We start from the raw sequence: 25,050 nt of genomic DNA, 5'->3' as shown, positions 1-25,050 counted from the left end.
TGAGTACACCCAACTTGTTTTGCCTGGTTTTGCTACTTTTGCTGGTTTGCAAGGCTGTTCTGGTAGCTGCAAATGGCTTCTCAAGTGACATTTGCTGACATTCAGTGGTGTATATTTATCAGTATTCTTCACTTCACTTCTATATGTGTAATCTATTTTATTTTGTTACTCATAGCAACCTCCTTTCCACTGTCCATGGCCTGAAAATGATAAATGGCACAGTGGCATATTTCCCTAGCTGCACTAAAATGTCACTGTGAAAAATCTTTAATGGACTAAGTGTAGCTTTTCAAGTTATAACTTGTCAAGTTACGGAGAAATTCTAGAGTTTCTCCCTAATCCACCATTCTTTGGAACCACAGCACTGCAGGCAGAGACTAATTATAAGTTACACCAGTCAGAGCAGGGCAAAAATAAATGAAGTAGAAAGTGTTTGATCAAGGCTCACTTTATGCTTGCTTTCTGCACTTATGCTGTGTTACCTGATGTGCTCTGTGCAGGCTAATGCTGGATGTGCCTTGCTGCTTGTGTATGAATGTGCACTTATGCTGAGATCTAGGTTATTTCAAAGAATTTGCTTATCACTGTAACACTGGATATATTTCTACTGCTCCTACATCTGGGAGTGCTGAGGGAAACTCTCCAGGCTGGCCAAAGCAATGAAATGCTTTCAGAAAGAGTCTCTGGTGGCACCTGTGATTAAAATGAACACTAACTGGAAATAAATAGGTGAGAGGACATAGTGTTACTACTCTCTTTTAGTTCAGGTACCAAAATGGGTCAAGAGAGGCTGACTTAGGTTTTAAAGCATCCTCAGAAACACAGTATACCTGCCCTGGGCTCAGGGATCTAGAAGACTATCCTGCTTTAAGTTTCCTATTCCTTTTTCAGCAGTTCTTTTTCAGCAGATCAACTTTTTGGACAAAATGCTCAAGTCCATAATATGTTAGTGTGAGACAGAGCAGTTTTTTAGAACATTCGCTCTAAATCTGACTGCAGATGGTACTTTGGTGTCACTTTTCCTTAGTTTTCCCTGTCTTTGCAATGAATACTTAAAAGAAATGTCTTAGTTCCTTATTTCTTTTCTTTAAAACGAATCCTACTTCCCTGTTCTATGACCATAAAGCATCATGCACAGATTTGCTCTCATCGAAGAGCTAGAAAGCACAAAAGGAACGAAATGCTGGAACCAACGAGAACATTTGTTTTGCAGCAAATGGCGAATGGTGTAATTTATATGACAAAGAGGGTATTTTTGGCATTGAGGGACAACAGCATCTCTTTAGATCATGCCATGAAGTAGGAAGTAGCTGAAATGATTTTTACATGATTTTTCTATTACTTGCATTTAGCTGGTATTTTCTTTATCAGTAAGGACAAGAGGTTTTAAATCTTGAAGTCATGTGCAGCACAAAATACTTGGCTTTTGAAAAGAAGCCAGGGTGGAAGTGCTTTAGAGTAAAATCTACCTTCCTCTTGTCCCATTCCCTACACCAACTTCCACCTTATTACAAACATGCTATTACAAGGCCCGTGCACTCTTGTATCTTTACCAGTTCCAGAGGTTCCATATTTCACTCTTAGGACTTAAGTGTTTACATAATCTGTGATGACTTCCTGCAAGGGTATGACTTTAAATTCCTATGCCTACAAAATATGCTCAGTGGGGAAAAATCTCTTTTCTGACTAACTTTAAAATCATCTTAGTCTTAAGAAGTATCATGAGTCCATCAGCTTTCCCAATTAACATTTTCAGTGCTTATTTACTGTGTAGACATAGATCACCCAGTATTTTGCTTTAGAACAGAGTTTAGACCTTGCTTTGTTTCCAAGGCAAAGCTTAAGGGAAAAGAAACATTTTCTACCAGAACAGCTGAAAACAACGGCTGGAGGAAGGTTTTTGTATACTAAGGAGGACTTGTGACTGAAAGCTTTTTTCCTCCTAGCTAAAAGTCTCTCAGTTGGTCTAAGAGAAATTACTGCCTCTTCCAGCAGTTTTAATCATATTTTTAGACTATACTGCTAAAGCTGCTACAGTATTATCATGTTTTGTTTGTCTTGTAGGGGTGAGCAAAATAAACTTAAAATGCTTTGAAATGAAACCCTATTATGTTTTTAAGGCCTCTGCTAACTATCTGCAGTTGACATTCCTCTGGAAGCCGGCAGAGGCTCTGCGCTTGGATCAAGAAATTCTAAAATTTATAGGCTTCCCCCTAACATAGTTCCTAAAGGACAAACAAAGACTTTTCTCCAGCTCACTCTGCAGCCCTCAGTTTACCCTGAGTTCGGTTTACTGCCTTTACTCCCTGTCCTTGCAAAAGCCAGATGAGTATGTTCTGCTACATTCAAGCACCTCAGGAGCTCTAAAGAGCCTTGGGGTTTTCTATTGCTTCAAAGGTACTTTCTCCCCACTCAGAGGAGGGTAAATTCGGCCACTGAGTGGGGTCTGAACATGGCTCTGAGAGTTTAGCTTGCAATATTCTGGTGCTGCACCATTCTTCAGGAGCGCCTCTGCCTGCTGCACAGGCATAAGGCCACAGCAACTTGCTCTTTGCACTTCTTCAGAGACATTCACTGAAAACTCTCTGGGGCTGAGGAAGCAAACCAGCACCAAACCTTCATGCAGAAGTTGCCAGTATGGCACATATTTTTTCAGCATGGCATTGCAAGGGATTCAGCTTTTCACATCTATTTATTTAGTTTGACTGCTTATGGCCTTTTAAATGCAACTGTCTTCTGTGTGTCCAAATGCCATGGGGGATGGTTTGGCTTTGTGAAAAGACGGTGGAAAAAAGGAAATAAAGCAGCTTCCCTAAGGGCTTATTCATAAGACACACTGCTGCTTGTGACTTGTTTCCCATGGAGGACAAAATTTATCTTAGTGTTTGACATATATGAAGATACCAGCCCTGCTCTTTGCCAGCATCAAAAGGGAGGATGTACTCAAAGATCTCAAGTTGCATGCAGAGACTATCAACAGCTTCAGATTAAGCACAGCCAACATCACTGGGACCAAACTGGATATTGTATTATTGTCCTTTTTATCATCCTTTTTATTCTTGTGTGTGTGGGTGTGTGTGTGTGTGTTCAATAGTTCACTTGAAAAACAAAACACTGAAATAAGACCCCCACATATTTTTCCTACTGAAGTGGTCTACTTGACAATAAAATTCAAGTATTTCTTTCTAAAAGATATTTTAGAAAGCATCAAAATTACAGTAAGGAAAAGAAAATATTCATACTGGCCTTTTCAAAAGCACTTGTCCAATACCCAGTTTTACTTCATTTTAGTAGGAGCAGAGCCAAGGAATGACCACAATTTCACACCTATAAGCATGGGTAGATTTCCTGGTGAACATTTAGGGTGTTGCAGACCCTGTCCTGTATCCTTGCTAGATTACAGGCTAAATTGAGGCCAAGTTTCTGCTCTGCTCCCTAATACATATTATGGGTGCAATCATCTTTGTGTAAATCCCTTTGTGGATTTGGGCCTGAGTGTTTTTGAAAATCCCACCCACTTGGGACACCCGTAGGTCAAATGAAAAATTGCATAAGCTATTAACTAAAGCTAGAGCTTATAAAAAGTTACCCACAAGAAAGGTACACAGGTTAGTGCTGCTCCAGGGCATCCTTAAGTCACACTTCAGCAAGTTATAAAGTTATCTTTGGAGAGCAATCATACCGAGTTGTCAGCCCTGTAAGGATAGATTTATGTGTCTCTGACATGTCAGTTGTCGTCTTTGCCACTTCATTGCGGCTATGATATTTCAGCAGGAGGTAACCACTGCTCTTCCCTTGCCTGAAAATCCCCAGAACTTTCTTCTGTAAACATTTATTACCCTGGATATTTTCCCATCACTGGACTGCATCTCTGAATTAATCTATATGTTTGTTTAACTCTCACTCACAGGTCAGTGCTTGTTTTTCTCAAATTTTTCTCATTTTAATCTGAATTTATGTAACAGACATTATGGGGCAAACATTTTTTCCCCCAAAAAGCCTCCATACTTGGGTTTTTTTTAGCAATATCATTTAAAAGGACACAGTTTTTTTTGTTTGTTGCTGAGGAAGTAAGGCAGGTAATTACCCTGAGCTGGAAGAGTTACCGTCTTCACTGTGAAGAGGTCTAATCTATGGGTTTGTTAGTAAGCTGTACTGTCAATCAATATTTTGACTGAGCTTTCCCCCAGGGTTGGACTTGTTTCTCCCTATATTCTTCTGAAATATTGTTCTGCAAGTTGGAAAAATGATTTGTTCCGGCTGAGTCTAAAGTGAAAAATTGGAGACTGGAATCTCACAAAGTGAGCTTATGTTTAAGGCCTTGACTTTCCTCGAAGGTGAGCACAGTGGCAATGCCAACACCATGCAGCAGACTGTGTCCTGACTGCAGTTACCCTGGAGCCTGAATCCTCATCCCAGGTCCACAGCCGTGCACACAGAATTGGTGTTTGGGAGACAGAAGCTGGAGAGAGAGCAGTACAAATCTGTAGCCTAAGTGATATAGTCCTCCCAGTATTCTTAACTTTTGTACAAAATGCCCCCTGGAGACACGTTTACAGAGTTGCCATTTCAGCAAATGACATTTTGCATATTCTTCAGAGATGCCACATAAGTAATGCAGTCATACTCAGCTCAAAGTGACCATGTGAATTGAACATGACTCAGCTGCTCTCTGGATTACACACACAGGGTATTTTATGCCAGCACACAGTAAGAGGAGCTGGAGTGGGGCTAGAAAAGGGAGAAAAGACATCTTCCTTTCAGCACTGCCATTTTGGTACTGCTGCAATCCTCCACGCAGGTTGCAGCTTATTATACTGGTGTATAGTGAAGATCAGCTTCATCACAATAGAGCTTTTTTTATAAAAAACATTTTTTCTCAAGTGTTTTCCTCTTTAGTGTGTTTCACCAGAAGTAATACTTAGAAGCTACTAAGGAAATGTTCTAAAAAAGTAGTGGTATCACTTCTGCAAATTCCTGGTTATTTCCTTTCTCTCATTAGAGCATATCAAAACTTACTAGACACCCATATCACTTTCCCCTAATTCTGTGCTTTAATGTCTTGTTTTTCTCACAGTTTTTTTTTTTACTATTCCTTTTGAATTACTGATCTGATTATTCCCTTTGCCCACACCTACCCACTGTGGCTTCCTTCCTCGTGCTGGGGACCACTTGTGCTTTTCTAATTATCAGAAGGTCTTCCTATTTCTCTTGGGAATTCTTTTAAAAATAAATTCTCTTTCTCTTTGCCATTAAGGCTCCTCAGGTATTTGATCATGATTCATTTTGAAGTTGTTTGTCTCCTTTAGACTGTAAGTATTTTACGAGTTAAAATACATCTGATGTCACTGTTAACAGCAGGCAGGGTTCAGAGCAGAACCAAGTTAGGCTGAGTAAATCTACCCATGAAACTTCCCAGCATTCCACTGATGCTCCAGTTCTTTCTTGCAGCAAACATAAGTGTTTTTAAAAGGTTTGTTTTTAATACAAACAAACAAACAAACACACACAGCTCCCACCAAAAGAACACGTGATCTCCCCATGCACACTCGGGTTCAAATTCCTGACTTGCTGTCTCTAACTGCAGAGGACTGTGTCAATTCACCCACAGCCTGAGAGTTATCCCCAGGCAAGGTGCACTCCACAGTTCCTCCTGGAGATGATCTACTTCCTATAGCAAAACATTCTTCGGAGTCATTATCTGAATTTGCTTCCTCATATATTGGGTGAGCATCCCCACAACTGCACTGCAGAACCGCACTGAAACTGAGCTGCATTTTCTAATGAAAATTCATTTCACTGCAAAATTCCCAATCAGCTCTAATTTGGAAGCCCCAGCTGAGCTCCTGCTGTGAGACATATCATAAGAGACAGATCTTGCTGTGGAGGGCTGGCAGGTTGGAGAGATGACGGCTGAGAAGAAAAGCACAATAGAAAGGTGAAATGGCTTTCTCAGAATCATGCAATGGGTCAGTGACAGTTTTAGGTCTTCTTAGTGCCAGCCACAGCCCATGCTACCTCTCACATCCTGAGCTTACAGACAGACTTAGCTTTCCCTGGTCATCTTTTCGTTAACTAGATTATTCTTGCATGTAGGTTAACACTTGGGTGCACAAGTTCAGCAGTTTTGAACCTTTTCCAAGCATTGTGTACATATACATGGCACCATCAAAAACTTTGAGGCAAGAGATAACGAAGATGTCACAGTAAAATGCTTAAAACTCAGACCCTATTGTACCAGAGTAGGCAAAGGGACAAAGAAAATCAGGTGTTGTTCTAACTGAAGTCTGCCAGCTGCTCTGAACAAGGTAAGAAATATCATTCGAATTTCAGAGTTTGGAAAATCTGGCATAAGATGGTGCACCTGAGCCTGTACAGGTTGTTAAGCCTATGTCATGGTTAGAACGTGATGCCTTATTTTTTCAGATGCTTCCCTAAATCTCTAAAACTATAAGAATTTTTATTTTTAAAGCAATTTCATTTTTTTCTTCTGGCCTTACACTGAGTAGGAACAGAATTAGAGATGACTTGTTCTATATTATAAATAGCATACCATTGTATTCTGTTTATTTTTCCTAGGAGCTTTCTGAAACTAAAATTTCTCTTTGAGGACAGCTGGTCCATGCCCCTGAGGAAAAAGATGCTTATGTCTAGGCTGAGGTTAATGATTTTAATTTACAGTTTTTGTGGGAATATTGTTTTGATTCTGCAAATATCTCTGTCTCTCCATTGTTTTAAAAAAGCAGCAATACTTAAATAAGGCTTTACATCTTATTACTCCAAAACACGCTTAATTTTGTTTGACTAGATCATGTCAGCATGTTAATAGAATAATTGTTATTCCAAACATGCTTGGTGAACTTGAATAGCAAAGTGAAGTTTATACGTTTAATCAAATATATTCAGTAATTCCAGTGGAAAATGCAGAAGTGTTTTCCGTCAATATTTCCTTGACTTTTGAAATGAGTATACATTGCCCAAATTGTCATTCTTGTGGATCCATTTTCTATCCATATCCAAGCAATTGAATTTATTTGTATGTCTGTTTACAATGGCTGAAAAGGGAAAAAAACCCACAAGGTCACGTTGGCAACACTTCTTGATGGAAGTGCTTTTACAGGTATGTGATCAAGGGAAGGAAACATCTTGCTGATTTTCAAGCCATGAGTTGTCAGATGGGTCATAAAACCAGCTGCAATTCCCAAAACCATACTATATTTTTTGATGTATTATAAAAAGGCTGCAATTTCTCTTTTTTGTCTCTCATGCAACATTTCATCTTTCCTTCTGCATGAGATGATGGCTTAAATCTCGTCCAGTTCCTCCAGAGAGCTTCAAAAGAGAAAAAAAAAAAAAGGCTTAAAAACATTAATTGATAAAAAGGCCATCCATAGTGCTATCTGGTTTAGGAACCAAGCAGGGAACCTTGAGGTGAGAATGCCCATGGAAAGGTATATTCAGGCACGGGAAAGTGGCAGGATAGTGTGATATGAATGGGAACAGGAGCTTTGGGGAGCAGGGGACATTCTGAGAGGACAACACAGAAGTGGGATATAAAATGGAAGGAGATGAGCAAGAATGATCTTGAGGGCACAGGAGCAGAACAGGGAAGTGCAAAGAGCCTGCAGGACCAAGAGGGAGTTAGGGGGTACTGTGAGGCTCCTTGCTGCTGTGAACCCAGCTTCCTCTCTGGAAAACATTGTGGGAAGATATCCAAAGAGAATTTATAGAATGTGGTATGCAAACTTTCTATATATTTAGCACTAACTCTCCACATTTTCTTGAAGCAACTTTCTCCAGCAGTGACTGCTTACAGACCCAGCCATGAGAGAACTTTTGTGGATGGACTTTTGGTGGGAGAGCAGGTGAAGGCAGTGCCCCTGAGCTCAAGTGTATCAGCTTTGCAATTTGTTTCAGGAGTGACCCTGAACCTTCCAGGCCTTGGAAGATTTTCTGTCCTCAGGGAATGTGAGGAAGTGTGGAGACAAAGGGAGAGACTTGAAGTATTTCTCCAGGAAGAAAAGATGTAAATATTCTTGTATATTGGCTGACAGTTTTAAAAGATTTTGCTAAATAGCGTGGTTTTATTACTTCTAATAGTAGAAAAACAAGTAGAAAAGAAAACATAAAGTTGTCCTAGGATCACAGTTGTTATACATTTCCTCAGATTATCTTAGTTGGAAACCTCATTTAGGATAAAACCTTCTTCTTTTCAGCAGTATAGCTCCTGTTAAGTTATTATAGAATTAAGGATATGATTTTTTTTATTGTTAACAAACAGTTATATAAAATCCAGCGTTTTCACCACATTGAAAAATGCTGTAGAACTGCTGATGGAAGTATGTTATCCTTGCTTCTAGATAATGAACATCAAAAAAGGTTATTTCATATGAAAATTCACCTTTCACAATTATACGTATTTTCAACATCTACAGTGTATCCAGAGTATTCTTTGTAGCTTCTCTGCTCTGAAAATCTGTGGACAAATTTTCAAGGAGATAGTTAGATATAGATGATATAGCTATATCTATTTTTCTTTTAGGTGAAAGTGGCAGCTGAACAAAACCTGTTCTTTCAATGAAGCAGCAAAGCAGCAGTATAGGGCCAGAGCTGGAAGTCCTTCTGCTGTAAATCCACACCAATTCAACTAAGACCAAGCACTTGTGAATATTAAATTCACACTAGTGTAGCTGAGAGTAGAAATGGCCTTTGTTTTTGAAACCCTTGGAGTCCAAAGTGAAAAAAAAAAGGAGCAGGGTTTAACCTTTAAACCTTTCACTGACCTTTAAGCAGTACTTTGGATTATATCTGCCCTTGTTAATCTGAAGCCACTTGCAAACATAACTGGCATTCCTGTTTTCTAAGTATACTTTACATGCATTATAGGCTGGGTTAGCAGTTGGAAAGTTTGGCTCCTGTTCACTGTGTCTTTATCACCTTTTAAAGTGACGCTTATCTTTGTAAACAAAATTTTATAGTTAGTAGCAGCACGAGAAATGCTTTGTGTCAAAGAGTATAATTTAAGTGATGGCCAGGCATAGATCTGTACTCTTGGAGGTGCAAACCCACGTGTTGATCAAGACATTAAATTCGGCAGAATTCCTGCATTAACGGAGAACTCTATGAGGACCAGCTTTATTAGCACCTCTTTCTATCATAGGTGAGTAAAAACTTCTGCAACATCTGGTCAGACCATTATTTCTTCTTCTTTGCCTTTTCTTTCTTTCACACTATTCACATCACTGCATGCACTTTTTTCTGACGTGCCTTCCCCATACATATCTTCATTTTGCTCTATTAAATCCAAACTACAGGTACAAATAACATAAAATGAACCATGAATTTATCTTGGACAAGATCTTACTGTTCTCATAATCCAAACAGAGTTTAATTAACACTAGAAACATCTACTTCTTGATATAAATAAAATAGTCTGAAACTGGTGATTGTCATTTCCCCTTTTCATTCACACAATGATTGCAAAATGTTTTGCCATTCACATGGAAATTTGTCTTCTAAGTACGTCTGTCTTTAGTGGAAAAATGTCTTGGACAGAGCACAATTTTATGAGAGGATGTATATGTTTTAGAAATAACTGCTATTTCATATTCTGTGTCCATCATTTGGATCAAGAATTTTCCTGCTGGATTGTTACAGTAACGCAGAGGAACTGATGCGCTGCCCCTTGCATTCAAGCTACTCTTCAAGTGCAGAAATACTGGCCTTAGAAATTGACAAAGTTACAAACAAGTTATTTTGCATTGAAATATAAAATGCTGAAAATTGCTGAGACAACCTAGCACAACAGAGGCATTCAGGCTGAGTCAGTGTGAGAAACAACATTGTAGGTTTAGAAAGCTAAAAGTATGGGATTTGTTTCCCTACAAAATTTTACCAGGACTTGACATTGTAAAGACATTGAGTGTCATAGGCTTTTAAAGAAATAAAAAGCTGATAAACAGAGAGCAAACACTGAAAGGTCTTGTGATGTAGCTGGTGAAAAGCACCTGTATTTTATGTTGGATATTTATTTGAATATGAAAAGTACTATAAATTTTTTATCATCTCCTCATCTCTTGCTGTTGTGTGTTGGAGAATGACTAAATCTCTGGAGAGGGATCAGATCTGTAGAAGTTGTCAGTTGTTAAGACAAGGTATTCAGTGAATAAATGAATTATTGTACTGAAGTCCTTTATTGAATACTCCTGTGTCACTGCTTCAGTTAAGTATTAAGAACACAAGCATTTAACAGTATTACTTTAAATTCAAAATGCCTTGAAAGTACTGAGATTCAATTTGCAAATGTAACCAAGAATAAAACATGTGCCTTGGATTACATGTCACTTCTTGGGATGTTTTGACATAACACATTTTAGAAAATACTTTCCTGTGACAGAAATGATTAAAATAAATTTCAGTTATCTAGGACTTCTAACAGAGCCAGTCCAGTTCTTGGTTAGTTTGTTCTCTGCATCACAGCAAGCACCAGCTGACATGCTCACTTGTGGATCAGTGTGGAGGCCAACTGCTTAAGGCTAAAGTGTTCCTTGTGTGAATAATCCTATTAGCAGCAAGGGAATATAGGCATGGAAAAACTGTAAAATGGTCAGAAGTGAGAAAATTACCTGACTTCCTTCTCTTTTCTGAAGATGATCTGTGCAGTTATTTTGGACAGACCTCTTATGCGATGGTACCAACATCTTCAAAGCCTCCATCTTTTTATCTTCTCTCGGGGGTACCAAAATCACACCAGCTCTTCAATATTTGTTCAGATGGGCACACTTAGAAAAGTACATAATCAAATCCATTTAATAACACATCCTCCTAATTTCCAAAATACTGGTACCAAGATAGAAAATATAAGGATACACAGGAAGGTACTTTTCCCTGTGTCTTTCATGAAAACACACTTACTCCAGAAATTCAGTATATAAGGATCACAGAGAATTATTCCCAAAGAGCAACCACATCCATAACGGAGAATACACATCAGAAATTTAGTATTAAATCTACTTTTATTAAATGTAGTTAAATTAATTACAGCTTCTCAGTATAGAATTTTAGTATTACATGTAGTATTACATTAAAAAAATAATCCAAGTAGACAATTCCTACTACAGACTTATGCTCAAATTTGCCACTCATATTTGTGGGGCTTGCAGAAATCCAGGAAATTCAAGAACGGCTTTACTAACAAAATGTCACAATTAAACTTATCCAGGAGGACAGATAAGACTGCCTGTTAATAGTAACATTCTCAGAACAGCATGATATGTTCACTGATCAAATCACCTGCCCATCCATCTAAGCCATGAAAATAACAAAAAAAAAGTGTTACTTTTTGCAGTGCACCTGTTCTTAGCATGTGATGAGAGGATTGTGAAGACAGTGATGGAGCATACATCAAAAACCTGTTGCTTCATGTTCTGTGACACATTTGCTGTACCAGGAATGAAACAGAGAGAAAGAATTTAGTTGTTGGGATTATGAAATCCAGAACTTGGTTCTATAACCTGCTGATGATATGGACTTCTGTTGTAATTTGGACGCGATTATATATTCACTGTGTTAATTAATAATTATGGATGTTGCATGACATGACGTTAACACCCTATCTGAAAATAAAATGAGTACTGATGTGTCAAGGCCTTGGCTAAAACGTGTTTTGATTTCTCTCTGATTGGCGCTAGATCTCACTGTTGATCTTTTAATCATTTTAGCTTCATCAGATGAAACAGAAAGATGAGCAAAGGCAGGTTTTGCTTCCCACAGCATCCTGGGACTGGTAGCAGCTGCACAAGAGGTAAGGCAAGGTTAAAAACACAACCGAGGTACCAGCCAACCAGTACCCACCACTCCTGCTCAAACCCTCCTGCTTTCCACGGATTATTCCCACATTCAGTGGGTGGCAGAAAACAACAGCTGCCCCACTTCTTAGGCTATGGACTAAGACCTGTGGGACTCATGCATTTTAAAGCTTCATGTGGGAAAAGAAAGTAGAGACTGAAGCACTCACACACCAGGGAAAATGCGCAGCTACCACAGCGGAGGGCACAGCAGGACGTGGAGCACATCACCAAATTTTGTCAGAGCAACACCTCTTGAGCTTTTATGATGTCCCTGACCTGAGAAATGTGTTCTGTGTATAACATTGCAGAGGCAGCCCCTTGGGTGGGGCAGACACACTCCTGTTCTCTGCTTCGGTCACAGAGGGAGTGAGGCATGAAGAAGAGGAAAAGGAAGAAGGTTGCCCTGCCCTGGTGAGCAGGTGCTCTTCTCAATCTACATCATAGCAAGTACCCCAGGAGCACTCAGGCTGGAAATTGGGGAGCTTTAACCTGCTTAAGGCTCTGGGGCTCTTATGCCTTTATGTACACTTGTGTAGAGAAGAAGCACGTAAGACTTGCTGTTCAAAATACAGATACAATTAATGCTGATGTTTGGTAACCAGTTCCTGTCTTCTGCTATGCTCCTTTGGGGGGAGGGAAGAGAAAGCAAGCAAAACTCCCACAATTTAACTTTGCTATAAGACTTGTCTTCCTCCCCTTAGAAACATTAAAATTCAAGTACATCCCAATAAAATGTTTTCAGGGGATGGTACTCAGTACATAAAAAGCTGAGCAAATAAACTTCAAACATGAAAGTACCAGATCTTAAAGCTTGGAATTTAAAACTGCAAAGTGCACAGAAATAAAACCCTTGCGGACATGCTAAAATGTCTAATTCATTATTATTTAAAAAAAGATTAAAAAATAATTTCTTAACATTAAAGTGCAATCAAGCACTGAAGAAATTATTTAAACTTTCCATAGGAAAAAAGCACACTCTAGAATGCTGCAAGGGTATTGATGGCTATTAAATATTTACTTTTCTCTCTAGCTCACACTAGAAAGAGTAATTTGTATTTGGCAGAAACTGGCTGCAATTACATTAGTCAATCCAAAAGCCCAACTTGCTCATACAAAATGCAAACAAATTAGTTAAAATGGTCTAATTAGCAGACTGTAAAAATGCAAAGCAAGGCTGGCATAAAAATGTGTGCTAGTCAAGTATACTTTTACAAAATAAACAGAAAGGCAAATATGAAATAGTCTAATAAATCCTAGCTAAAGGACTATAATATGAACCCAAATATTTAGGGATTGCATACTTTAAAGAAAAGTTTATATGGACTCTTAAATATTTTCTTGCAACCCACATTCCATCATGAATGCATGATTAATACTACAGCTGAAGTTCTGGGATTTCAGCTGAGCCCTGTGGAGCCATGTGAGGGCAGGTTATATATACATTTTGTGTGAGAATATACACAAACACGGCTCCTAGTCAAGTTAATCAGAGTGCAAGGTAGCTTTGGAGCACACAAAGAATATAGGATGTGGCCTATGGAAGGAAGGTCAAGTCATTTCTTTACATGTAGTGTATTTGTTTTTGTTTCCACAATTAAGATAAATAACCGGAAGCATACGGAAATGTGGAAACAGCTTAGAGAAAAGATAAAACACCTTTTCTCCTATGAGAAGTATAAACTGTGGGTGTTGTCCATAAGGACTTAGCTTACTGGCTGAAAAGAATCACTACAAAAACTGTATTACTGTGGTCGCTGGTATATTTGACCAGAAAGGGCTTTAGCACCTTTTGCTTCATAACACTGATGCAACTTTTAGTCTATGGGGTTTTAACATTCCAGTTTCTACACTATGGATATAATAGTCCCTTACGGTTTGTAACCTATCACATAAAATAAGCTGTTGTGAGGTGATGATGTGAATTTGTCTCATCTATGTGGTGACATATTCCCTTCTCCTTCAGTATAGTGGAAGCCACATTCTTTCTTCTTCCCACCTGACAGATGGCAGAGGATGTATGGCTTTGGCAAAATAGTTTGAGAGGCATTGAAGAAACAGTAACCATGAACCTCCAACAAAAATGAAATGTTATTTGGCACAAAGAACCTGTGTGCAAAAGCAGTGCAACAGCAGAAGTGTTCTGCCTACCCTGAAGAGGAGGTCACCCAATAGAACACAACCCTTGGCAAAAGCAGAGCAGTGGCCACAAGGTGTGGTCATTACAGCCATTTCCACTTCTAGCACATAAGAGCTGACTCAGTTATTTCACTGAAATGGTCGATTGTGACACATTCACTCCCCCATGCTGTCCTCAGACTGCCTCTCTGTGCCAAAGAGGTTCAGTCTATCACTCTTCCTCACAAAGGGTATTTATTTGGTGGGAAGGATATCTCATCCCACAAGACATCTCTGCTAGTTTCAGTGCCACTGGAGGAGTAAGGCGAGTGTAAGAGCAGAGTCCAGTAGACATGGACTGTTATTTGACAGTGCTTGACAAATGGCTTTGAGAATGGTAAAGGTAACAAGCTACATCACAGAAATGGTCTTTTCCACTTTCTTACCCATCTTCAGATATTCCCATCCCACAAAATTTTCTGTATACTCAGAATCTTGAATCCCATAGAGCTCCCTGGTGATGACTGGATAAAACAAGGATGTTTGATATATGAGGAAGAAAAGGAAATGCTGGCACTAAAAAGGGCAGTTAAGAGGATCAAAACTTGAAGTATGAGAAAAGAAGTGCCATCATGTGGGAAGGCTCCATCCTGTTGTAAAGAAATTCCACTATAGTGTTCCAGTTCTGTTGCTCCACATGATGGGTGGTTACAATGCTTGGGGTTCTGTGTTTTGGTGCTGCCTCTACAGTCAACTGCAGCATGCCCAGGTGAGTTAATCAGCTTCCTGCCTGGGGCACTGCTCTGTTCATTCTTTATATCTCCTGGCAGCTCTGTTATCCCTTAGTTGCCAAATACTAGGAAAAGCACGGATTCCTGAGATTTTGCAACGTTCCTCCTAGAGCTACTCACCTCCTGCATGTAATTCCCTGGAGAGGCACATGAATCTGAAAAGTGTGATTCAGCCTGGTGCACCTCAACCCATTGGGGCAGATCTCCCCTCTTATCATAGTGTCCAAGCCACCTGGTCAAACAGCCCGAGAGGGGAAGTGGAATATTCCTATTCCTTAAATCTGCTGGGAATAGCAGTGCAGTGTCTGTAAGCCAGCCTCATACATAAGTCAGCCTGATTTCACAGAAAACTTGACTCCAAACTCTCCTTACTCCAGGGAAGAGACTTCTCCAGACTCAGTGACTTTAGCTCATGCACAGGTTACATCTGGTTGCTATTTTTAGTGAGAGATGGAGAGTGGAATGGGAGAAATGATGCAGATGCTCTAGTAAGCCTGCATGAAGAGATGTGAGTAGTGAGGAAAGGGTTGAGGTCATCCAGGAAAGGGTAACAGGAGAAGATGTTGTATGGGAACTTGGATGGATGGGAAAATGCACACAAAGACACAGGGGGGAAAAGTGCTAGAGATGAAAACTGAAGTAGAAAGGATGTAAGAATTATATAAAAAATAATGTGTAAAGAAACTAAAAAGGGGCAAATGACAAGAAGATTAATTTTATATTTCATTGCCTGAAACAGTATTTGTAGCTGCAAGCAGAAATCAGACTTCTTTCATAAGTAAACACAGCAAGTTTACCATTGGGAAAAAGTGTGAGGAAACCAAACAAGGAAGAAAGAATAAATGGCCAGTTTTCCTAGTGAGAACAGGGTACTGCTGTACCACCGGAACAGAATTACCCAAGATAGAAAAACTAAGACTTATGTGAAGAATTAAAGAAACAAAAAAAACCTCTTGATACACACCTTTTGATAGACATTAAGATACCAGAGTGTGTCCAGACAAGGGCGAGGGAGCTGAGGAAGAGTCTGAAGCACAAGCCTGAAGAGAAGTGGCTGAGGGAACTGGGGGTGTTTAGCCTGGAGAAAAGGAGCACAGAGGGAGGATTTTATCACTCTGTACAGCTGCCTGAAAGGAGGCTGTGGCCATGTGGGGGTCAGTCCCTGTTCCTAACTAATAAGTGATAGGTCAAGAGGAAATGTTGCACCAGGGGAAGGTTCAGACTGGATATTAGGAAACATTTCCTCATGGAAAGGGTTGTCGAGCAGTGGAACAGGCTGTCTCAAGGAAGTGGTTGAGTCATCATTCCTGGAGGCATTTAGTTGACTTTAGATGTGGCATCTGGGGACAGTTTAATGGTGGACTTGGCAGTGCTAGTTCAATGGTTGGACTTGATGATCTTAAAGGTCTTTTCCATAAATTATTCTGTGATTCTACTATTCCATGAGTGCATGGGTAATAAAATAATAGTCAATATATTCTATTTCAATAATGACAATGCATGTAGAAAAAATGAACACATCTACATGGCTGTGATCACTAAATTAACAGTTTCATTTCAGGAGAGACATCTTGGAGAGCCTGATAACTATAATAAAGCCCTGTGTTCAACAGCAGCAAATCCAATTAAGAACATTAGGAAAATACTGGAGAACAGATCAGAAACTGTTCTGCTGATATATATCCTGTGGTGTACAGTCACATCATCTCAAAAACAATATGGGTAAACCTAGAAAAATACACTGAAAGACAAAGAAAATGGTCAGTTCATTGATTAAATTCTGAATGAGAATGTCTTAAAGAGTATAAGGTGTCTATGTGGATAAGAAGTGACTGAGGGTTAACACAGAATGTAATTTCTTCTGGAGACACAGAGAAGGTAAATATGAAATATTATTGACAATTTATCACAATGCAGGAACAAGTGGTACACAAGACATAACCAGGGAATAAACCAAATGAAAGAGAGCTTTTATTTCACAGATTAGGTAGCTGAAGTGTGAGACTTGTTCATGTCCACAAGTTGTTGCAAATCTTTAAAGATTAAGTAAACTTAATAAAGAGTTAGTAAATTAATGGAAGGCAAATCCTGGAACACCTATTGAATGCAAAATCTGGGTCTATAATGGTAGCAAGTGATGAACCACCATATAATTACTTTGGTTTTTTGGAGACAGAATATTGGGAAAAGTTGTTTTGTTGTTTTGTCGTTTTGTTGTTTTATTGTTGTTTTCTTCCAATATGAATGATCTTTTTGATAATCTATGAGATACAAATTAGAAGTGCTTTTATTTTTGTGGGGAACACAGAGTAGCTTTAAGGGATCTGAACTAAGCAGGATGCTGCGGGGTAAAAAGCTCAATTCATTTTGTTCCTGAAGAGAAGGCAGCTTCTTTACCTTCGGCTCTGAGGTAGCTCAGGGAACTTGCTGTACCAGTCATGCCCTTCATGCAGCACTTCATGTCCTACTTTCACCAATTCTTTGCTGATTTCATTAACATTCTGCTACTCAGGAAAAAAATCGGTCTAAAATTACACACACATATACAGGATGATGAAATAAACTCTGGTTCCCCAGTTCTAAAACACAACATTTTTTCCTTTGTTACTGTGGACCAAGCAGATCTAGAATTTGTGAGGTGAGCATAATTTATTCCAGACTCATGTTGCAAGAGTTTATGTTCTTGAGCCTTTCCAGATGTACAGAGAGCTGTCTGCTGACAGGAGTTTTTACACATATTCCATCTAAATCAACGCTCCAAATGCAACGTTGAAGGTGAGGTGAGTTTGTGTGGATTTGTAGCACTCCCTGGAGGATTCTGTGTCTGAAAACGAATAAACATTTCACAGTTCTCAGTAAGTGAAAATTTTCATCATTTTTGATGCATGCAATATTGACTGGAGTTCTCATTTTAATTTCAGTATTATTCCACAGCTAATAAGTAATTGGAGAATAACTTCTTGCAAGTGAATGATAAAAGTGAAATTAAATCTTTCTATACTTAGCTGCTGCTTTTTTTCATTAGAAACAAAGCAGCAAACCAGAATATTCATTGATAAGTGAAATGTTTTCTGTATTATTCCAGAACTACCAGAAGATATTGAAATTTTATCACTAGAACAAGTAAAAAGGAGACAACTAAACATTTATTTTATTACTTTTTATGTGTTTAGATTTTGTATACCTAATATGAGTGTCACAGGTCCAGTTGTGAAAAGTTAATTCTACACAATATTCATTGTTACAAGCTGTAAACTTATGTGGAGATGACAATTTCTAATGATTAATCTGAAATCATTAATACAAAGGAATGACTGAATACGGGGTCAAGAGCTCAAATTTCTTCCTTAAAGAGCAAGATGCTGTTTTTAGGATGAAGTGGCTATGAAGTATTTCTGAAAGGCTGGTCAGAATCCATCACTGCAGATGTAGAAGTGCAAACATATTGATGGTGTATGTGGCCAGTTTTTACAGAGGTCTGTGAATAATAAATAATCTAGATAAATAACATTAGTTAGGATTATGCAAACAAATGTGAAGTCAATCATGGCCTCCTGCTCATGTATAAACACAAAACCAGCACTTCTGCATGTTTTTATTTTGTTTGGGTTCTTTTGGGTGGTTTCTAGTTAGTTTGTTGGTTTCACTTAAATAGGTGTCAGGAGACACAGATGTAATCAACCAAAATTTTTAAAGTTAGAAATGTTCTGGAGAAAGGCCACGAAGTGTGTCTAAGCCTCCATCACAGTCTTGGTAGCCAAAGTCCCTTGGGGCCAGCAGGTTGCACCTTGCATAGGTGCACTGCCATGCAGATTGCACCAATGCAGCTCTGTAGCTGGCACAACGCAACAGCAGAGCCCAGACAAAGCTCATGTGTGACTACAAATGCAAAGGGTTGGAAGTAAAGGAGTTTCAAGAGCAAAAGTGAAAAGGTCTATGTTAGTTTATTTTCTTGCTCATGGACATTCGGGTGTTTATTTTTTATCAAATGAAATGTATGGATAAAAGCCATTTTTTGATATTGCTCTATGTGATGCATTAGGAAGGAGAAGACAGGTTTAATGTGCATTTTTTTTGTATGTGTGATGGTCTATATAAGCAGGATTCCATATGAAAAGAGGAAATATAAGGATTACATGTCAAATGCTTCCATTATCATGTCCACCATAGCACGGTTCTGTGCTAACAGACTAATTGTGAAGTTAGTTATTTGGTTATTAGGTTATTTCAGTATATGGATGAGTGAAATGCACTTATTTAATAATTCTTTATTTTACTTCCAGGGATTTCTGCAATATAAACCACTAAACTTTGCTATCCAGTTTCTATTTAAATATGGTACTATTCTCTTACATCTTGAGGTTCTTAACATCACCACAAATATCAGTCTGTGTACACTATGATCCAAACACAAATATTTAGCATAGAAGCAGTGGCATTGTGTCCCCTACTCTACAAACAATATTTTACACTCTGATGCAGAGAAGTTTCAGACAACACAGTCTGGGTAAAGGGAGGTAAATATTCAATGACAAACATGGCTTTCCATTTTTTTCTGTAATCTAAAACATTAAGCAACAGCCAATTGAATTATGTGCAGGATTTGTTAATGTATTTTTCACACCACCTAATCAAGCACTTCAGGAGTACCAATTCATTTGCTGATAAACTTGCTGTTATTTTTTAACAGTATTTACAGGTGTGCAAATGGTCACCAGCAACAGTTTTCTGCCTACATCCAAGTGCATTTTAGGTGAACAAAAGTCCCTACAGCAACCTGTCCTCCCCGTGGGCAGTGACTGGTGTGTCCTGCTCAAGTTGAAAAGTTGGATGTTTTTTATAACAAAGGGACACACAGCATTCCTTGTCTTCTGCTGCATGGCGCTGGAAGGGATGAACGATGCTTTTGGCACCATGGAAATTGTACAGTGGCGTCAGGATTTCCTGAGACCACAGGAAAATCCACCTGGAGGTCGGTGGGATATTGCCTGTGTACTCCTATAGTGTTGGCATGGCATGTTCCAGTGGAAGTAACTGTCAAAATCACCCACTCCTTGTCCTCTGTCTTTCCTCTGGTTGTCACTTTGGTTTAAACCAAAGGACCCAAAAATACAGAGCTCACCAACCAACCAACCAACCAGCCATACAGCACCTCCCCCTGCTCAAAGCTTGCACTGGAAATGGGAACAATCAGTAGGGAGTTTGAGAGAGTCCTGAACAAAACAATGTAGTTGCTGTAGGGTAAACATGGTATTGGAACCGCCTATTGCCCTGGATAGGATGCCTGAGGAAGTTGTTTGTCTCAGGATGCCAACAACAGCTTCTCCTTCCAGCTTGCCTCTGGGGAAAGTTTTGTCTCTGCACCCCTCCTTCCCCCCACTTCTTTTATTTCTTCGTTATTTTTTATATGTGCCACCAACTGTGGAGTCTGCTAATAAATTCTCATTCATATGAATTTGTCTTGACATCCTTTCTGCAACACACTTGACTATTCTCTCAGCAACTTAGAACAATCAAACACCACTTCTTGGCCAGAAATGGAAAGGAAATATTAAGATTTTGAGCCAGCAGATGACATCTATTTGTATATAGAAACACTCGAATGAAAGACAGTAGGCAGCAAGATGTCACCTGGCTGGGACAATGGATCTGAATCAAGTGCTCAGGTTGGACATGGAAGTAAAAAAGTCCTGGCTAAAGCTAGGGGCAATTCAGGGTGTGGTTCAAGTGCCCAAAAGGTCATTCTCCCATCAACATCCATGCTTTTCAACCTATCCCTACAAACTTTGCCACTCTTGTTGCTCTGCTGCAATTGCAGAGCTTCTCAAGGCTTACACTGCCAGGGTTGCCTTCAGCAAGGAAAGCAACAAATGCGCCCAAGTTGTTTTTTTTACTGAATGCAATTTTCCTAATTGTGGGTATAATTATCCAATGACTTCCCAAAAGATTAACCCTGTTGCATGCCTGACAGCTTGCCATGGTACACAGCACATTCTAAAAGCTGAAAAGACATGTTCTACCTTGTAGTTGCAGGTCTGGGATATCAAGAAATACTTTTCATCACCACAAATAAGAGGTGGAAGTCTGGAATCTGATTCAAACCATTCAAGGGCATTTATCACTAACTCCAAGAGGGACAAAGTCTTGTCACTGACTCACTTTATGTCATATCTTGGAAGTCATAGAAAATTTATGTGCAATTCCTTGTATTCTATGTAGACTTTAAAATACAGAATTAATAGTGTTATTTTTCTTAGATATAGTGACAAGTTTTACACAAAAATGGCACACAAGGAATGTTGTTTTATGATATTTGAAAACATATACCTCTGGGATTTTAAGCCTTTTCCTTTGGGATAGGATATGGCTGTTCAATGGCTGAGAATAGCAAGTAAATCAGGTACTCTGAGGCCTAACAAAAATTTGTCCTAAAAGCTACTAAAGTTACTACATGATTGGACAGGCCACATCCCCTCTGAAGTCAATGAGCTATGCAAGCATCCATCACTGGAGATTGAGAGATTCTGTTTTCCAGCTCTTCCCTTCTCTCCCTGTGAAGGCTGAGGGGAGGAAGCAGGGTGTTACGAATTACTGTCAATGACTAAAAAGGAAAGTGTCAGTCTCCTCTATCTATATAGTATTCAAGTTAGCTCACCAGTTTGGGAGGCAAAAATGCAACCTGAAATATGTAGTGAAAGTGTGAAACACAAAAAATATGTTGGCATCTATTAGTTAGAGTGTGCCACTCACCTGACTACATTCAGAGTTGCAGAAGGTTAAATCCCTTGGCACAGTGCTTTTGCAGAATACTTCCTTTATTTCTAGTAGATTTCACACTTGGCTATCTTATCTCCATTGGCAGAATTCCTGCTTGCCCATAACAAGCCACTCCAGGCATATCAACAAGACCTGAGCCTGTATTTAACAGTGAAAGGGTATTTTTGCAACTTTGTTCTCCTGTAGGAAGTCTTGGTGGTACTTTGGTGATTTCTCTGTTACAATTTCCAGTTCACTTCCACTTCTTGATACATTTCAGGAACCTCTTGCAAACAGAATCAACCCCCAGCATTTCTTATGCAATCAAAATTGTCTGCTGTATGGTAAAAACAGATGCTGGAGAGAGTTGCTTCTGCATAGAGCCCCCATTATAGTTTTTTTACTTAACTCTTTCTAGTGTTAATGCATCTGTGTGCCAATTTGTGCTTTTTAAGTCCCCAGAGCTCTTGGTCATTTTTCCAGAACTGTCTTTACTGTCTTTAAGACAGATAAGATAGTTTTGGTGTGGCTCCCCACAGGGACAAGACTCAGTCCAAGCTCCAACCCCAAATTATGAATATGTGTTCATAATGCACACTTACAGAATCAAAGCTACATATTTGAGCCACAAACAGGGAGCAAAGTTGTAATGCAATTGTGTATCCCAAAATATTTATATGGTGACTGTCAGCGACCTGCAGGATCTTTTAGAGCATCTTACTTGTTGTGCTTCATTTTAAAAGAAATCTAATATTCTGGAATTGGAGCTGGAAGTAAATATCCGAAGACTTGGGCTTTTCTCTTTTTTTTACCAAGTATTTTGCCTTAAATTGCAGTTCCTCAACAGCTACCCCTAAAGAAATCTTGGAAGCTGGAGGGGAGCTTTCTGGTCTTTAACAATGTCAAAATAAAAGTTTGTATATATATGTTAAAAAAAGTTAATGGCAGGGAATGTTGTGCCATCAATATCAAGCTAGACCATTGAAGCCTGTATTTCACCACTACAGTTTATAACTCATTTCAGAGGGGAGTCCTTTCTCGTTTATTCCAGCATACTCAGATTCCAGAAAAAATATTTGTGATATATTCATAATTTTTCTATTAAACTGAAACAAAACTATGGCCTCAGCCCACAGGAATTGCTTCAACTTAACATTGGAACTTAAGCACAGGACCCTGATTGTAATCAGGGAAGTTACATCAGGTGAAGTAGAAACAACAGAGTAAGGAATTCCCGACTGCTTGAAAGTTTACTGGACACTCTGTCTGTTATTTTTTTTACTACACCATGAAACTTAGGAATTAATGGAGTAAGAATGAAACAAAGGTCCTCTACTTACAATTTATGTGAATCAATTTTTATCTGAAAGGAAATAATGGAATGATATTTGGGGTTTCTAGCAGTCCTGGTTCTCTGCTCCTCTACATGTCCTCCCTGTGGGAATATGGAGGTGCAGCTCACCTCCTTTAAAATGGTCCCACGTAGGGGCAGCCAGATAGGACCTCAGCAACGGGGGTGTTTCATAGCTGTAAAGCAAATTTTTATTACACTCTTTGTTTCTTTAAGCCCTTGTTTCATGCATAGAGGGGTCAATTAAAAAATCCCACCAAAACAAAAAACCTCACAGTTTTCCCAGTGTCTCCATGGTCAATATAACTACAGTTTAAGTAAAAGCTTCTTTTATCACCTCAGCTAGCTTGCTTACATATAATAGGCACTGCTGAGTAGTACATCTGGTTAATGATTATCTTTTACATATTGATATTAGTACCTGAAGTGGGAACAACTCATTTCCTGAATACGATTACCGTTCTGAAATCTTATGCACAGGGGAAAAAAACCAATTCTATAAATTAAACAAGAAGTTCTGAGAACTTATATCCCCCAGTTCACATCCAGATACTAATGCATCTCATTTACTTTGTTGCTATTCCCTTGAGTTATCTGTGTCATGCAGACCAGTCTTGCATGTCATGTTAACTATCCACTGAAAAAAGCTAGAAGTGTACTTGTAACAGTGCCCTAAGCGAGCATACAAGGTAGGTAGAAGAACATAAAAAATTCATCACTGTTACATTTCAAGTTGCTGGGATATTTTCATTCCAATAGGACAGAACCCATGTTAGCTAAAGATGGAGCTATAATTAAACTGATATGGCATTCACAATTGCCTCGAAACCTGCTGTAGTTGTCATATGTTTCTTTTCCCCATCTTTAAACTATATGGAAATCAATTATCTCAACAAACCAGCTGTAAGGACTGTATGCCAACCACTTACACTTGAAGTGAATAAATTATTTGAAATTCATTATTGATGTGAACAACTCTCCAAGATTTAAAGCACCAGTCCATTTTCTGTGCTGAGATTCACATGGAATTTTAACAAGTTCAGCACTATCCTCCGTCATAAATTCGTACAGCAAACTGTTATGCAAATAGCTAGAGTTCAGGGATTGGCAAGCCGTGCACAGAAAATTATGCTTCAGATGACAAAGTGTCCGTGAGTTAATGGTTCTTTACATTTAGTGACAAATTTGTTCCTGATTTACCCCAGAGTGACAGACACAGGGTAAAAGGGGGACATCGGAGACTGAAAATACCATTTGTGTGTCAAGGATGTTAGCAACCTGGAGTGGTGATAGGCACTGGTGTCTACAGGATATGAAATTGAGTTGATGTGATGTCATTTTGGCTCTACTGTAACCTGGTTATCTCTTGCCAAGACTTCATGTATGATTAGTCAGCTCGGAGAGGACAGCAAGCCTTATCAGGCACACTTCCTGACATTCCTGTCAACTTAAGAAATGTGGTTAAGGAATTTAAGATGAGGTGTCACATCTTCATATCAAATCCCATTGAGTCACCACCTACAAGTTTGAAGACTCCTTCTAAAAATATTAATGAAAAGGAAAAAGGAAGTTTGGGCTGGATTTGACCTTGTAGTGGATTTTGCATACTACATCCCTCTAAGTTAGTGTTTCAATTATGCATACATTTTCTTTGTATACACAGAAAAGAATTGCTACACAGGCTGTGAAAAATAATATTAATTAATCCTAATGCAAAATCATGTTCTGAGTTAGCTGACATCTAGTCTGTAGAATAAGGCAACCTTTTATGTGCCTGAGCAATTTTAAAAGAAGCTCCTTCTGTAAAAAGCTTGCCATCCCATATATTTAACAAGGACTGTATTTGGAATGGTTAATAGGCAGATGAAAATCCTAAGCATAACAATATTTTTTTCATCTCTTCAAAAGAAAATTTTGTACAATGTAATAGTCACACTGTATACAAACTCTTTCAAGTTTCTTTTCAAAAGCAAGTTAGCAGCATGCTGTTTTCATGCCATTACATCTGTCCAGCTGCACAATCTGTATTAATAAAGGCACTTGCATTCACTTCCTTGCAGTGCGACTCAAAGTTAAAATTCATTGCTAAGTCTAAAAGATTCCTGATATTCTGCAGACCAAAAAAATGCATAAACAAGACACAATAAAGGGTCTGTCTAAACACCACCCTCTGGAAGACTGAACAGGC

At 38.9% G+C, this 25,050-nt stretch overlaps 1 long non-coding RNA gene across 15 annotated transcripts in view; it reads left to right on the top strand.

Annotated features, from left to right (window-relative positions):
* The window catches only part of LOC148224241 (uncharacterized), a 47,584-nt gene that overhangs the window by 15,861 nt on the left and 6,673 nt on the right, over nt 1-25,050 (top strand). For 11 of the 15 annotated variants that reach the window (XR_015802227.1, XR_015802222.1, XR_015802230.1 and 8 more), the window contains one exon: nt 8,543-19,727. This is a non-coding gene — a long non-coding RNA (uncharacterized LOC148224241). Of the gene's footprint in view, nt 1-9; nt 19,728-25,050 lie in introns of those variants that run through there. The other 4 variants (XR_015802220.1, XR_015802229.1, XR_015802234.1 and 1 more) reach the window with 3 other exon arrangements.

Source organism: Sturnus vulgaris, chromosome 3, assembly GCF_052056855.1.
Source record: "Sturnus vulgaris isolate bStuVul1 chromosome 3, bStuVul1.hap1, whole genome shotgun sequence".
Classification (NCBI taxonomy): domain Eukaryota; kingdom Metazoa; phylum Chordata; class Aves; order Passeriformes; family Sturnidae; genus Sturnus; species Sturnus vulgaris.
This window is presented reverse-complemented; position numbering and strand designations above follow the sequence as displayed.